The sequence below is a fragment of the Pyxicephalus adspersus genome, chromosome 6 (assembly GCF_032062135.1).
Source record: "Pyxicephalus adspersus chromosome 6, UCB_Pads_2.0, whole genome shotgun sequence".
In the NCBI taxonomy this organism is placed as follows: Eukaryota; Metazoa; Chordata; class Amphibia; order Anura; family Pyxicephalidae; genus Pyxicephalus; species Pyxicephalus adspersus.
The window spans coordinates 46,022,353-46,040,921 of record NC_092863.1 but is presented as its reverse complement, the minus strand read 5'-3'; positions in this window follow the sequence as shown (position 1 = coordinate 46,040,921).

Sequence of the window (18,569 nt, the reverse complement as noted above, 5' to 3'; positions counted from 1 at the left end):
CAGAAGAGGTGTTTTTCAAATTCAATGCTCTATACCTTATCTTGTGAATTTTTATATGATGCTAGTTAGAGATAAAGTAAGGTTTACAAAAACACATGTACAATGGGTAAAAAAAAAACATGATAAATGAAAAAATATTTTCTTACTGGGAAGAAAACCCTTCTCTCCATATGAAATAAAGGCCTTGTAGGACTCATGTTTTCATTAGAGTGCTTTTATCTTACACTGCTATGGAATACTAGTAAACCATTCAAGCAGAGGTATAAAAGTCACCAAAATGCTTTTTGAAGGGGGGGGCTAAAATACTTATTTAAACAAATAAAGAAAAAAATCCAAAGTCGGCAAATCCCCTATAAATATTGTACATTGGGTTAAACTCTTGGATTGGTCTTTTGAAGCTAAAATAGCAGGATTTCAATATTTAGGTAGTATAAATGGTTTCATTTATTTATTTCATTAGGTAGTATACATGATTTCATGAGAAAACTGGAAGGAGCAGATAACATTTTTGCTTAGAAACATCCACTAAAAATTAATTAGCTTATGTGTAATGTGTTTTGGGTTGTAAGGTTTGGGGTAATAAAAAGGTAAGGGGTAATAAAAAGTGAAGGAAAGTAAGGAAAGTAAAAAATGGAAGAGTGGCACGATGACAATCATTTATATATGTACTATATATTTACAACTCAGAAAACCCAGAAAACAGCACTCTGAAAATAGATTGGGTAAACTATCAAAGATTTACTTAACAGAGAATTTTTTTTAAAATTTCAGACTGATCATTGAAAATAATAATTGAAAAGTAACCCAGCATTTTCCTAATATGTTTGGACTGGGGAATATTATAAATTCAGGTCAAGTTTTTTGGCCATCTGTTTCCCATTTGGGGAACTTCCCATAGTTTCCTTAATTTAAGACACAACAGGAAGTGATAGAAAGTCTTTCTAAAGTAAAAGGAAATCCCATCTTAGACAGTTGTCACAAGATGATTAGGATAACTACATAAAATACATTTCTTCAAATTTGTCCCAAGAGACACAGATAACAATAAAAACTGACAGGGGTTCTAATGTTTTTGCTTTAGATACACCTTAACTTTAATCTTAATCTTTAACAACAATCTGGAGACCTATATAACTTTAAAAAAAAAAAAAAAAACTTTACATTTTAATCTAATTTTTTTTAACATTTATTGATTTACTTACAATACTGCCAACTCCCTTGAGAGATCTATTCTGGTGAATATTTGAATACACCCGGCAGCAGGTGCATCTTTCACTCTAGATTCTGTCTTTCTAGTCAGAGGAATAGGTTTCAGTTCCCATTCTTGCTTCTGTTTGTGCCAAGCATGACAGGTCCTTGTTGGTTCACAGGTTTGCAGTTGATAAATTTAGAACAGAGAATTGCCGAATAGGCAACACCTGTATATGTGGAATTAACCCTTTAGTTTTTTCAAATTATTTTATGCTACACAGTCCTTAAAATGTAATTGACCATGTCCTAATAGTAAAACTTTCAACGTTTTCAAACTTTTTTTCAACTTTTCAAACGTTTCATAAGGAACTATAGGGCTGATATTGATAACCCCCTAATCTGATGTTTTGTTGTTCTAATGCTTCAGCTTCAATAAATAATTAGTGACTGACGCAGAACAAGTATGTAGGTAGAGAAAGCTAAAGAAAAAAGTCATTATTTGTTTTATTGACCCCAAACATATGGAAAGGTCAACATGACACTAAAGCAGATTGCATTTCGAAAAGAAAAGGGGAGCAATAGAAGCTGCAATATTCCTCTCATTGTACAGTCTATAACAGTGTTTCTCGACCAGGCTTCTGTGGTACCCTAGGGTTCCTCCAGAGCTTGCTTTGGGTTCCTTGGGAAAAGTGGTTTGTGATTCTCAGGTCAGATTGTTTGGTCCTATACGGAGCACGGTGGCTTAGAGGTGAGCAGTCTGGCTTTTGCAGTGCTAGGTCCCAGGTTCTCAGCCAGGACGCTATCTGCAGGAGTTTGCAGGTTCTCCCCATGTTTTAGTGGGTTTTCCCAGGTACTCCAGTTTCCTCCCACATTCCAAAAACATGCAATTAGGTTAACTGGCTTCCCAAATTGACCTCAGAATGTATTAAAGACATATGACAATAGTAAAGACATTAGATTGTGAGCTCCTTGAGGGACAGCTAGTGTCATGACTATGGACATTGTAAAGCCCTGCGTAATATGTTGGCGCTATATAAATACTGTGTAATGATAATAATGTGTTATGATGGCTTTTCTCTTTGGCCAGCAATGTAGGATGCATTCTTCCCATTGGCCATCATTATAATGTGATTTGTGGATTTAGTAATAATAACAGGGGTTCCATGAAGTCCTGAAAATTGTTTCAGCGGTTACCCCATGTTAAAAGGGTTGAGAAACACGGATCTTTATGCACACCTTATAGGTTTGCTCACCTATCACCATATTTGAAAGATGTATATACATGTATTTATTTTGAAATTATATATTGTTTATTTTATGATTGCATCAAATACATGCAGATTACAATTGTTTAACAACAAATATACATGATGTTCCTGCTTTATTTAAATTTCTATTGAATATGACTAGAAACTTTTGTTAGAGTTAAAAAAGCATACCTGTTCTTTGTTTAAATAAATAGATATTTTTTTTAATGTATGGACATTTTTTGACATTAGATAGTTAGACAGCTCATTCACACACAAGTGCAGTCTCAATGTTCATGTTGTGCATTACCATTCACTGCTTTAGGGTAGCCCATTGTTTTAAACTGGTCATCAAATGCTCTGCAGCAATCAAAACTTAGCCCTGCACAGCAATGTACTATAGTGCAACTCCCTGCAGTGCAGCCCAATCCAAAATTCCATAGAGGTATCATTAAGAATGAATTACACCACAGCATAATATACTTTATGTGGTTCATTATTGTGCATGTTCCCACACTGCCTACATGTGAATGGTGACTGTCTATAACGATATTATTTTCTTTTAAAAACTTAGGAGGCTTTCAAGATGTTGTAACTGCATGTATACTATCTTACAGGTATATATGTTTGTTCTTTGGGGTTAAGCTTTGTATTCTACATTTACATTAAGTTTATTGCATGTTAGGAACATTGACAGCATAATAAACTGTTCCACAAGTTGCCTTTACATTTCATGTGGTACTGCTGCACAGTTAATGGAGAAAACAAAACTATTTTGGTACAAATTTATATATAGCACAACTTTATTATTACAAATGTCTAAAAAAACTACATAAATTATGTTTAAGACACTGTTAACGTATATAAAGGAAAAATCTTTCAGATCAAATTGTGAATAAATTTAAAGACAAATAAAGTGTTCACGTACAAAAAAATGTTTTGTGCTTATTTATAAACCAATTCATATCTAGAACCAGATTACAAAGTAGCTCAGGAAAAAAATAATAAAAATATATAATATATATATAAAAAATATATATATACTTTGAAAAGGTGCTTTGTGCTACAAGCATATTAGTTAGCAAATAAAAGTCTAACTTCTGAATATTTCTTTTTCTGTACAGGAACACAGAGGTACGTTTTTAAAGGTAGCAGAATAAGTTTATAATTACACTTAATAACAAATATATAGTCATTTACCTTAGTAAAATGTGGTGTAGCGGCTGCATGTTTGTTTTTGACTATCCATTCATGTACAGTTTATTACCTTTGGAAGTAGAATCATTTTTTTTATTCTTTGTGCTGTAATTAATTGAGATGCCTTTATACCTTTAAATATTATTTACTTGTTATTAAACCAGTACATTATTAGGTTTTGGGCTTCCTTTCCCCTATATGACGTTTGAGTCTGTAGTAAGAATGCAAAAATGCATAAGTTATCAAAAACATTATGGGTTTAATCGAAAACGTTGTGCTAAGGTCAGAAAAAAATATAAATTATAAAGGTTTGGAACTCGTAAGCAAAGCAGAAAAAGTAAAATATCAGTAAGGTATATATTTTCAGTAAATATTTACCCTGGTTTTGAACTATACATACGTGCACATTGCAGTGCCTCCCTGAAGCTCAAATAATCTATATATATTAAAGTATTGAAAAGAAGAGGCATTTATGTCCAAAGAAATCATTTTATTTATTGTGTAAAATTATAGCATGAAGATGATTCTAATTACTTACTGTAGACATCAAGAATATACTCTGACCAATATAATCTATTGTCCTTATTTATAATAATATATATTTATTACATTATTATATGTTAGTTCATATTTATAATATTTATATAAACTGTTTGCAGTGTTTCAGTGCCAGTGTTTGAGCAAAGCTCAGAGAGGTGGTTGATCAACCATGCTGTGAAAAGCTCCATGAGATATCTGATCACTTTCTTTTGTAGTCCAAATGGCAGGGAAAAGTACAAATTGTTCAGTGAATGCTTGCAGGAGTAATTCAATTCAAGTCTAAGAAAGCCGTTGAGTGGCAGACCACCCTAAGGTGCTATATGAAGCTTCTAAAAAAGGAACTTCAGAGCCACACCTGTACTAAAAGGAATTTTAACTGTTCCAATTGGTACCAGTGGTAACCAGATTTGGCCCAGTTGAGGACTGTAAAAAAGTTCCAGTCTAACCAAAATCTTAATATTCCAACTGACAGTTTTTGTAGTATGTTAAATCTTTTTTTTTTTTTTTTGAGGAAGCTCAAACTATTTTTTATTTTGCAAATGAGGTACCGTGATGTTTTTTGATTGTAGAGGCTGATTTACTAAAAGACTTATTATTAATTAGAATAATCACACATTAAAGTGTAATCACTTTCATGTACGGATACCATAATAAAGGTGTATTTGCTTTTTGCATATAATAAATATAATAATAAAATACATTCACACATCTGTGCAAACATTTTCAGCTGTTTTAGTAAGTCAACTTAAATGTCTTGTAGGGGGCAGGAATGATGGCTACCAAAGAAATGTCATTAATTCATCTACAATATAATTAATATAAACACATCACAAAATGAGTATTTTACTTTACTGTTTAACAAAACCTGACTTATAACTAGTTGGGGACATCAGAGTTTTACCTTAAAATAATCATTGGCAAAAAATGCACATGAAGTAATAAAAGAATGTGTAATCATAACGTGTTACTGTTCCAGTCCTTGCATGGATGAAGCCAACGTGTCATGTCTACACATGATGAAACACAACGGAAAAATCCTAGAAACCCCATCTGTGTTTCATTGTGACCAGATACTGTACATTATCGGGTGACAGAAGCGAAATAACGGTAATAATTTCCATAGAGCTAGCACCCAAAATAGTTTGTTGAAGAAAGGCCAGCGAAGGGAAGGCTACATCATGAAAATGAAACTTTTACTGCACCTGTGACATGGCTATGGGTCCACCTGCAGTTCCAGTACAGTCATCACCCATCAGTCTCTGGGGTTTTTGTACTACGTGTACCTTGTATGAAATGTTAATGCCTTTTTTGTAGAGAACTATAACATTTTATATTACCTAACAATAATATGCCATTTTGTTGAGCAGAATATTTTAGTGTATGTCAGTGAAGCAGTGATAGGTGCAAAAAGTTTACATAGGTATAGTAATGGCAAATGTGTGAATTGGTGGCGAATGTACACATGTGCATTAATGCATTGGTGGTAAATGTACTACTGTACAATTGCGCATTTGTGGCAAATGCTCATTGGCCAAGCTGCACAGAGGTGTCAAATGTGTCAGTGAGTACAAAACTACGAAGCTATGCACATATGTGCAGTGGCAACAATTTGTTTCCCATGCCTCTGTACATTGGCAGTGGTACTTTACTAACTCGCATTCCTAATACAAAAAAACTTTGTGCTTGTGTTATCACAAAGAATACCCTTTCCAACTCCAGAGAACATCTGCAATAAGAGGAGGTTGTAAGTGGTAACTACAGTCCAGAAAGAGGGGGCAACAAAGGATTAGGAAAGTGGGCACAACTGTACTACAGCGGAGAATAGCCATAAATACAATATAATGTATGGGGGAGCAGTTATAGAACTCAGAGCTTTTAGAGAAAGGGTTGGGGAAAGTGGATACCATGATTGCACCCATCATTTTGAAATATCAATGGTAGGTTTAAGGCAAAGCATAGGATATGGTGTTGTGTGAAGATGCAAAATGATGAAATATTTGTTCCCATTATCCACCATTGCTACAGAACTTGTTTACAATTGTTATGGTACCCAGCACAAATGTATTTATTGTGTCTAATCACTATTATACTCTGTTATTACAGTTCTTCATAGTAGAGGGCAAAATGAGAGAAGATCACATCTAAAGAAATGTAGGATAGGGAAAACTGGGAAGATCAACATTTTGTCTTATAATCCTTTCAATTCAAAAGGCCTGATTTATTAAAAGTCTCCAAGGATGTAGAAAATACACTTAAATCTCCAGCAAACCTGCAATGAATCTGGTCCAGGATTGAAAGCATTTGCTTACAAGTGACTTTTAAAAGATTCATTCCACGTTTGCTGGATCACCCAGCTTCACAGATGAAAGTGTATCTTCTTCAGCCTTTGAGGTCTTGTTGATGTTGATCTTCACAATTTCCCCTATCCTACAGTTCTTTAGATGTGATCTTCTCTCATTTTCCCCTCTACAATGAAGGAGCTGAGATAGAATGATAATATGGCTAATGGTGCAATCCTATAGATGAGATGTTGTCAGTTCTATAAATGATGTATAGCGACTATTGGCCTGGTATACTAAAGAAGATGAAAATCTTCAGAGAATAAATTGTGAAATGTAATCAGTAAACAGGAATTTGCTTTTCTCTTGATTGGATAAATGAACTGAGTATTCTCACGATTTATTTTGTGAAGATTTGTTACAACCTATGTAAATAAGCTCTCTATTAATTATCTATCTATTGTTCTCTTGACTCACTTCTGTTTTCATTGAGTGCTTATGCACAGATGGCTTTAAGAAAGAAAAAATCAGATTATTGAACATAGATAGTATAAATACACATATTAAAGAGAGAAATACTATGCATCTATAATAAAACAATAGCAGTCATTTCATTCTTTTTAAATATAGGTTACAACACAGATATGTATATACAGGTTAATACAAAGAGAGGGGTCAGCTGATGCTATGAAAGGTCAAGGTATATGTAGAATTTCTTTAATTTTTATTTTAGTTATAGTCTTTAAACATTTATCTTATTTTGAATAAACATTCCTACTGTTGATAACCCAATGGATACAAGTAAAACCATTTGGTCAAATTCAAGAAAAAAAAAGCTTTCCATTCTTTTCAGCAGATCTCAGAAAATTTTGGTGGCATTTGGATTGTATATTCGCATTATATAAAACACACAAATATATTTTATGAGTAATAAAAAAGCTGATTTACAGGAATACAAGAATACTTTTCGAGTAAACATATAAAGATTACTATTGACAATGAGGAGGGTTCCAGTCCAAAAAATATACCACAGTGATGGAATGTCGTACAAAAACTACATGGTACAACGTAAAAGTCTCATTATTAACGACATCTAAACTGCAGAATAAAATACCTTTCATTATTTGGATTATTTAAAAAGTATTCATATTTTTAAGACCTTATTGAGACAAACTCAAAAAAAGATTAGCAATTTGTTTTTGCTAGGAAAGGAATGTTTTGTTCCATGTGCATCTCTCTAAATGAGAGTAATGAATATGCTCAGGGGAAGATCTCTGGAAAAATCAATTAATGTAAGATAGCATTTTACTTATATCCATCAAATACTTCATGGAAAAGTCTTCTTTGGGTTGTATACATATGTGTTATAAATCAAGGCTTGGAGCCTGGGGGTACACATGTACTTGGTTTTGAGATGGGATATTAAACATGAAAGCCAATGATTAATGTATTGTGAATACTTGAGATTGCTATTGTATACGATTTTTTATATTCATTCTAGACTAAAATATTAAAAAAATCTATAAATCATAATGCTTTCAAGATTTGAAGTTCTATTTTGTAACATAAAGAAAATGTTTAATAGTTAATAGAATTTCAGGTCTATTATTAAAATAATTTAGGAAATTTATATGATTTTAAATGTAAAAAACTATTTTTTTTGTTTCTTTCAATGTACTGACCCATTTGTAAGCTATAATATTTTGTATAAATGATCAATAACTACTCATCATTTAAATTTCATTATATATTGTAAAGATATTTTATCCCATTTTAAACTGCCCCATTGTGAAGCAAGGTATGTACATCCCAACATAAGCTGTCAGTACAATGTGGATGTGTTCTGTATATTATTTAATTATGTGAAGAATTAGAGCTGTGCATCATACAGCAGTTACCTAAAGTGCCTTTTTATATTATTAGAGGAGAAGGCTTAGACTCTGTGAAGTTTTTATTAAACTCTTTGCCACTAAAGGGGTAAATTATGTTCTAGGCACTAAGAAATAAAGTGATGGGTAATCCAAAATTTTACAGAGGTGACAATTGGTTTGGTGGCAACTATCTAAGAGGAGATTCTGTGTGTCCAGAATTTATAGAGGATTCACTATAGTCCCTGAAACCAGAGAGCTTACGCTCTAATTTCCCTGGAACATTCATTCAGATACACACATGCTCACACTGAGTAGAAACAATATTTGTGTATAACACATATCCCATATGCCTGTGGTTTTTATCAGCAGCATCATACAGATGTAATATTTTATAATATGTTCATTTCATATAGTTGGAAGGACCAAGCTTGATTGTTTAAAGCTGTAGATAACAATATGATATAATAAAATGATAATATAATGACATTATTGAGAAGAGATCTTACTTTGTACGAATAGCTGAGTTCCACCTCCGATAATCCACCACAATGTTTTAGCGCTGTACAAAAACACTTTTTACAGAACAAGAAGAACATTGCTGAGACTGGAGGGGTTGGCTGATGCTATGGAGATGCAGGGTTTATGTAGAGCTACTTTAATGTTTATTTTAGTCATAGTCTATAAACCTTTATCTTAGCCAGTCACTCCATTATGTCCAGCGAGGTGGAGCAGTATTTGCTGTTTACTGGTAATGGACGTTCCTACTTTTGATAACCCAATGGATACAAGTAAAATGATTTGGTCATTATTCAAGAAAAATAAATAGTTTCCTCTCTTTTTAACAGATATGGGTAAGAACTGGAGGCATTGGAACAATGATTTATACATAAACACACAAATATATTTTATGTGTAATAAATAAACTGATTTAGAGGAATACAAGAATACCACTCTAGTAAACATATAAAGATAGTACTTACTATTGACAATGAAGAGGGTTCCAGTTCCAAACACAAACCACAGTGATGGAGGGCCGTACAAAAACTACACAGTACAACCTAAATGTTTCTAGTTGTATAAGACTTACTATTCTGTACGGCATTTATACTTTGTTTATGTTTGCTGCACAATAAAATACCTGTAGCCATTGGATTGATTAAAAAAAGATAAAAACTCATCAATTTTAATATTTTCATGACCTAACTGAGCCAATCTCTAAATAGCAGCGAGGATAAGATATTTTTTTGTTAGGAAAAGAATGTTATATTCCATATTTATCTCTCTGTATGGAAGTAATGACTATGCTCAGAGGATGATCTCCGGGGTTCAGCTAAGAATAATTAATATAAGATAACATATATTCATCAAATACTTCATGGAAATGGCAGTGTTTTTGGGTAGTATACAGATGTGTTATAAAGCAAGGCTCGGAGCCTGGGGCGAACATGTACCTGGGATTGTAATGGGATATTTATATTTTCAGAAAGCTGACTGAGAGTTACGTAGACGTATTTTTATGAGAAAGCCAAAAATCTATATAGTGTGAATATCTGAGATTGCTATGGTAAATATGTATTTATATTACCTCACTCTAGACTAAGATAATAAAATAAATCTATAAATCATATAGATCTCTACATTTGTAGTTATATCTTGTAACACAAAGTAATGTATAATAGTTTGTATAACTTCAGGTCTATAGGGAATAACTTATTATTTTAAATGTAAAACAGATTTTTATTGTTTTTCCATGTGCTGACACATTTGTAGGTACTAATATGTTCTATAAATTGTCAATACCTACTCATCATTTAAGTTTTATTATACGTTGTAAAGATATTTTTTTCCCATTTTAAACTGCCTGGTTGTAAAGCAATGAAATGTACATCCCAACATAAGCTGTCAGTACAATGTGGATGTGTTTTGTATCTTTTATTAATATGTGAAGAATTAGATCTGTGTTTCATACAGCAGTTACCTAAATTACCTTCTTATTCTATTAGAGGAAGAGAAGGCTTGGACTTTGTGAAGTTTTTATTATACTGTGTGCCACCCATGAGACAACTGACATTCTAGTCACCAGGTCAGAATTTTATGGAAAATCCAACATTTTACAGCTGCTCCCGAAACACGGGGAGATAATTGGTTTGGTGACAACTATCTAAGAAGAAATTTGCTTCCTATTCACAATGATTTCCACTTTTGTCCTGAATTTATAGAGGATTCACTATAGTCCCTGACACCAGAGAGCTTATGCTCTAATTTCCCTGGAACATTCATACCAGATACACACATGATCACACTGAGTAACACCAATATTTGTGTATAAGATATATCCCATATGCCTGTGGTTTTTATCAGCAGCATCATACAGATGTAATATTTTATAATATGTTCATTTCATATAGTTGGAAGGACCAAGCTTGACTAATGTAGAAAAATGAATATTTGTTGTAACATAAAACAGAATACCTTGCGGTAATAATTCATAGAATATAATTCAACCCTAAATTATTAATGTTATCAGTATATATTTGCACTTAGGTGAATAAATACCACAAATTTTGTAAACATGTATATAGTCATTTATTGCATGCTTCATGGGGACAAACAAATTAAACATTACATACCCCATGCATTTCACTGTGCAAAAGGGAGATTTGAGGAATTTAAATGCAAGCATAAGGATGATAGAAAAGTGTAGAAGAGCCACAATTCATTTGTAGAAGAACCATTAATTTTTACATTGTATTGACTTGATAACAATGAAGTTACTCCATGATTTGGGAATACACAGAGAAATAAACTAAGTGTTAAAAACACTCTGATCTCTTCATTGTCTGGACAAACTCTTTGCCCTGATGTGTAACTTTGCAAGCATAATTGTCATGTTTAGAATAATCAGAGACGTTCATGGTGAGGTAACCGCTTTCCATGTATGAATTATCGCTCTCTTTGGTGATTGGTGATGTGTAGACCCCATTTGTCCATTTTTGACCATCCACCAGAAACTCCATTGTTGCAGGCCTGGGCTTATATTGACCGGCAGTACAGACGAGGGTGGCCGTCTTTTTCAACTCCAACTCCTCTTTTGATGGACCAAAGAGAAACACAGCTGGTGGTTTCACTTCACCGGCTGTCAGATTAATACAAGAGATGCAGTTAAAAATAAGACATAAAATTCTGAATAATATAACAAAGTCACTTTTTAAACAAGTTATTTACTTGATAAGAATTTCTTCCTATTTAGTTTGTTCTGTTATGAGAAAAGAATGAAAATGTTTTTGCTTCCCTTTTTTATACTGCTAGGTGCCTGGTTGTCAGAATCTAAATCTCTTCCATTATTTATAATAAACATGCAGTACATGAGTATCAAAAAGTGTCAATATCTATATTTGTATATATTTTAGGTCAGAGACTTAGAAAAGCCTTTAGGTCAAAGCATCAGCATGACTGCCACCTAACCAACTTACTCTAAAGAAGCTTTAGAAGCTTTCATGCATTACCCATGACATAGTTACTTTGAATTAAAGTTACATTGGAATGAGAGAGTGTTATAGTAAAAAAAGACATCATCACCTACAATCAACCTAACTGAGACCTAAGTTACCTTAAATAGATGAATATTTGACACAAAATAGAAGAGGCAGGTAAATATGGGAGATAATCATTGGCTGTTTGGATTTGAAAAATTAGGCTAAGTATTGATCCCCACATTTCTTTCTTTTTAAATGTGATCTTTTCTTGGTTTTGTCTTTACAGTGAAGAAGTGATAGTAGGATGATACAACTATCTGGGCAGTCCTATAGATGGGATGTTGTCAGCTCTATCAATGATATAAGGAGTTTATTGGGTTTATATATTAAAGAAGATCTTCACACAATAGGTTGTGTGTTATTTTATAAAGATTCTCCACTACAGATCTTCACACAATAAGTTGTGTGTTGTTTAAAGATTCGCCACTCCCTAAAAAATCAGTTTTTTTACTGTTTATCTAATAATATTATTCTATATTTATAGAGAACATATAAGAGACAATAGGATTACTGTACATAGATAGTACTAATACACATGATACAGGAGGAAATACTTTGTATACAAATATAAAACTAGTACCAATCATTCTAATAACTTCTAAAATATCAGTTACAGCACAGCTATGTGTATAAATGTTAAGCTTGTACATATTTCCAATAACATGTTAAAAACACACACACAGACACACACATATTTTTTCTTTAAAGCTGTAGATAACAATATGATATAATAAAACCATGTACAATGTGTATACAGAATAAATTTGTATGCAATAGGAAGGGTGCTAAGATGATAAAAGAACTGTAAATAAAAAAATCTAAATATGTTATAAATATATTATGTCATAATAAAATTTCTGAAATTAATATATTTGTTGTTTAAAGCTGTGAATAACAGTGTGATATAATAAAACTATAATATAATGACATTAATGAGAAGAGATCTTACTTTGTACGAATAGCTGAGTTCCACCTCCGATAATATACCACAATGGTTTAGTGCTGTACATAAACACTTTATACAGAACAAGAAGAACATTGCTGAGAGTTGAGGGGTCAGCTGACGCTATGGAGATGCAAGGTATATATGGAGTTTGTTTAATTTTTAATGTGGTCATAGGCTATAAACATTTGGACTATGGACCACTAAAATGTTTTGTCTTTCCAATCAAGTATGTCCAACTTGTGGTGGGACTGCAACAAATATTGCACACAACATACACAATCACATGTACAATAGTTTTATACCAAGAGAATAATTCAGTTTAAAAAAAAAACACATTCATGGACAGGTGGTAGTACTTACTGTTGATGATAAGCTGTGTTCCATGACCAATAATGAACCACTATGACTGAGAGCTGTACAAATACTGCATTAGGCACCACTAACTTTTCCAGCTTTGTCAAGCTTTGTTTGTGAATATTCACTTTGAAGAAAGTTTTTACATTTTTGATTTATTACTGAAGTTCAGATAATCAAAATAATGATTGGGCTATTTATTGCTACCTAAATCAAATGTATAATTTAAATGGCATAACATATATACCAAGTTCAAATCACAGAAAATAGAAAAACTGTTAGAATCACTACTATTTATCTTCTAAGAGCTCTATTTTTAAAACAGGGAACCTGACATTCCCTCAAGCAATTTCTGGTGGGAATCAAATACTGCCATAGAAACACATAGATATGGAAGACTGCCACAAAAGGGTATGTCTGTGGGAATGTCAGGTTCTCTATTTTATAACTAGAGCCCTAAATGTCTTTTGATAAAGGTGCAAATGCTAGTTATCTAAAAAAAAACACATGTTCTGTAACACCATATAGACCATATATCCTCCGTATTGATCCCTGGACCCTAAAAGCATGCTTTCTATTTTCTCACAAAGAGATATATTTCAAATAGATACAGACTCAACGTAGTATATATGTTGTTGTAACAGAGTTTAGTAGATTTTCGCTATGTTTGTTATTATGTTGTAATATGCATACAATAATTCCACAAACATTTGTAGACAACAGTACAGATGTCATTTACCTACTACTATTTTAGCTTCAAGCATGTTGGCTCGAGCTTTTAACTGTGGCATGGATAAAATATAAACCATCAAATAAACTTCTAATGACAAAATGTGCAGACAAAAAGAGCAACAAAGTTTTGGCTGGCATACAGTAATTGATAACTGTTACATTGTTTACCTTATATCTAACTAAAATGTTGCATTTTGATTATCTATACTATTGGTTTTGATATCAATATATTATTGATATATCTATACATTTAATTGTGCTAAAGTATACTTTATAATTAATATACAACAAAATGTTAATATGTTAAAACAACTAATTTCAGCAATAGATGGAATACAAAAACAGCTTTAGACATATAATAAAATGCTTCACCAATGCAGTTTTAATAACAAAAAAAAAACCCCCAGAAAGACTGCTAACTAAATACATGTAAAAATAGTTATACAAGAAGATCACAAAGAAAACCATAAAGAACCCTTATTTAAAAATACATTTAATAGATATGGAGACTGAAGAGCAACATAAAACGGACATATGGTGTTAAATGCAATAAAATGTTAACATTTACAAACAATATCTGCTTTAAAAGCATAAAAATAAATTTTTATATATTTCAAAATAATTAGTTATATAACTAAGATGACATAGGTGACTGTTTTACTTACTGTTCATGATGAGCTGAGTTCCAGTTCCAAATACAGCACACAGTGATGGAGAGTTTAACAAAAACTGCCTGGTATTCCATGAGCATTACAAATTGAACATATAATAGCAAGTTGACGGATCAAAATCTGTTCCTGGCAAACACCATTCACCATTGGCCTCTGAAATGATAAAGGTAAAAGGTTGAAACACATTCCCAACACATTTTATTGGAACAAGGGCACAAAATAGCTTTATGTGATAGTTTATTGTACATGCCAAACCAGGACATCATTGTATATATTATACATCAGTGTATAAATAGCATATAAATTACAAGGAACATGTTCAACATGCATTTATACAACAGCAGTGTTGTTGTTAATTTCACTACTATTTCATAATAAAACAAGGCCCCATGTAAAAAATATATGATTCTGAACTGCATATGGCCCAGTTGGGGCACAGATGCTAAAACCTCCTTCTAAAATGATTTGACACATAGCTCTTATGCTGATATACTGGCTTCATTTCTTACAGGGTTTATTACCTAAGACTCAGCTTAGTAGGTGAATTGAAAGGTTGTGTTCTTTTTAAATACCCAATTATGTGCAATGGAACTGGAAATGGCAGTATATATATATATATATTGTCATATTCTCAGCAGCTTAACCATTAGTGTAACTTCGCCCGCTGATCACTGTTGTAACTACGACTGTCTTCCTTTTCCAGGTCATGGCAGAGACCACTGTGTAATGCAGAGCCAAGAAGAGGAAGCTAGTGGTAGACAATCTCTTATCATGGCTCTGTGTATAACAGTGAATGACCAGACATGGTCATTAACAGGGCCTTCTGGAGTAGGAGTCCAGTCTTCATCAATACCTTGGCAACCCATTTTTTCTAAACCACTGAAAGGTGGTTCTAGTTGTAATTTTTAAAGGGGCAAAGCTAAAATTCCCATTGTACATGAAATCAGTCAGTTTGCCAGTTGGATTTAAGATCTCCCCCTACAGTTTTTCTTTTAACAATACATAGAATACATAGGGCTGTACTCACTGTGAGTCATTACAGGAAATAGTGGTATTGTCTGCATGAACCTAACCAATTTAGCCACAATGAACTATACTTTTTTATATAATTGTATTGGCTAACCAAACAAATCCATTAGGAAGTTTTTCTTTTTTGCTACCATTTAGTGTATTTTTATGAATTTAGAACGTGCTGCTGAAATTTTGTACAGATGGCTAGAGATACGTTTTTAATAGTTCAATGAATCAAGACACAACTAAGCATATTCTTTATGTTTGGTAGTTTAACAGGTGTTCTTTTCAGTATTGGGAAATACTAGGCTTCCAGTGCCTCTTACTTAGAAAAAAAAACTATCTATTAGTATTCTAGATAAGATAATAGAATAGAATATTAGGTATAGACAATCATAAAAAAGAATTTATAAGATATTATGCTTTTAAAGCCTAATGCCAATGTTTTGTTGATGATAACACCTAAAAGCAAAGCACTGCACTGTTAGTGGGTGCTTTTTTCTTTTTTTAGTTTTGTTTTCATATAATAAATAGGGATTCATTTTAACTGTGTGTTTAGCACAGTGTAATAATATTTTATTCAATAACTGTTACTTTTATATGCAATGGTTCATTAATAATGCAAACATTTCCCCTTTGGCTATTATCAATGATGACCAAAACTATCATTTTATATATATATATATATATATATATATATAATGTTAGGGTAGACAATAATACTATACAATACCTGCCATTTAAAACACATGGAAGAATGCCAGATTGACTGCCTAATTGATAGACCCTATAGTGATTTATATACTGTACACATACAACAGTTTCAGTTATCCTCACCTTTTTGGTACATAGGTGTACATCTTGTAAGGGTATAAATGCTCCAAATGTAAAAAAAACAAAACACTATGACTTTGCAATACTTAGGTCGAGTGGTGAGTGTTTGGATGATCTAATTGTGATGACAAAGGGGAGCCTGCTTGTTTTTCTGTACCCACTCTATTGTTATGTGCAATTCACCTGTCTTTAAAAAATAAAATAGATAACTCGTACATTGTTAGAAAGTGAAATATCTTATAATAATCAAAGAAAAATATTAAAATGATAAAACAACATGTAAAAAAAAAATTAAACACATTGAATATTAAATATTAGAAAATATTAGAATAAGTTTGAAAACCTATTCAATTTTAAAAAACAATTAAACAACTTAAAAACAACTTAAAACAATTTTAGGAACAATAAACCCATGAAGTAATAAATATCAGATTTTTTTTGCTTGTGATAAAATATAGTACTTACCCAAGACAGTGATTTAGGTGAATCTGCCACAGTGTTATAGAGCTGTACAAAAACTGCGTGACTACTGTCCTAGGTGACAAATAAAAGAGACTGCTAAGATGTGGGGTTCACAAGAAAAGACCTTTGGTTTAATTGCCCTGCTTATAATGTATATGATCTATTTAGATTACTGGTAGAAGAATCCAGGGGAAAAAGTAACAAAAAAAACCCAATGGCCATTATAAATTATTTTTCTTCAAATTTCAGTTAATACTAGCATACAAAGAGAAAGTTAAGGGATATCATGTTGTATCTGATTACTATGGTTTCTGGACTGTATTACTAAAAGAAAGCTTTATTACAGATACAATGAAAATCAGATGAATTTGCCATTGGATTTAGTAATGGATTGCATTGAACAGTACAAATGCCTTATGTTCTTTAAATCCTAGGTAATAATGCCAATATTGAGAAGGACCAATGACTTTTGTAATATAGAAAACACTTTAAATAATATGGCACTTTTTGAAAGGAATATAAGCAAACAGAATATAAACAAAGAATATAACTGGGTATTAGGACTTTAAAGTAAAGATAACAGAGTGTTGATCCAGGGAACATCTGATTGCCTCATGGAATCAGGAGAGAATGTTTTCCCCCTGTTGAATCAAATTGTACCAGGTTTTTTTGCCTTCCTGTGGACCAACTAAGTCTTTTAGGGTTTTATATTTGGGATATGTTTATTTCCCTAGTGGTTGAACTTGATGGACTTATGTCTTTTTTCAACCTAACATACTATATAACAATGTAGCTATGTAATCTATACAATGATCATTTAATCTACTACTACTAACTACTAAATTACTACTATATAGAATATTCACAAAAATGTGTCACAAAAAATTATCTGTTAAAACAGGTTGTCAATTATTGCGAGTTATCCCAATTACTGATAAATGCTGAAAGAAAAAATGGCCTCTTGATTATCTATTATCCCATAGTCTGGTGGTCTTTATAACATTAACATGTTTGATTCTAAACTCCTTGCGAGATTTGTAGCAAGGAACAGAGGATTTTATTTTGCTCACTTATGGATAGGTCCCTTAATTGTAGATGAGTCCCTTTACTACAGCTGGAAAAGTACAAACCCATCGAAAGTGGGTCCTGAGCCAGTTATGCCTGATGGAACAGATAGCATTTCCGGCACTTGTCCTTGGTTAAGTATTGTTTTTATATAAAGGTAATATCTTTATATAATAACTGAGTGGCATCAAGATTACAATATGTATTATGTATGCAGAAATTCAATTAACACACCTCATAAATTCATATTGTAAACTGTAAATCTTTGCAAAACATTTTGGGGGAGCTGTATGTAATATGTTAGTGTTCAACAGGAATATATTTCTCATTTACTGGTTTACAGATTCATTTGGTGTTAGTATTTTGAAATTTGCTCATTTTGTGTTTACCGTATTTTTCGGTGTATAAGACGCACTTTTTCTTCCCCAAAACTGGGGGGGAAAAGTGGGTGCGTCCTATACAGCGAACACAGCTTTTAAAAATAATTAAAATATCATACTCATCCGATACCGCGATCCCGCGATGCTGCGTGCTTCTTCTCTCCTCTCCTTCTGGCTGCAGCGCGTGTCTTCTCCTCCTCCGAGCGAGGAGAAGCCGGCACACGTGCCCCCGCGATCCTCCTCCTCCGAGCGA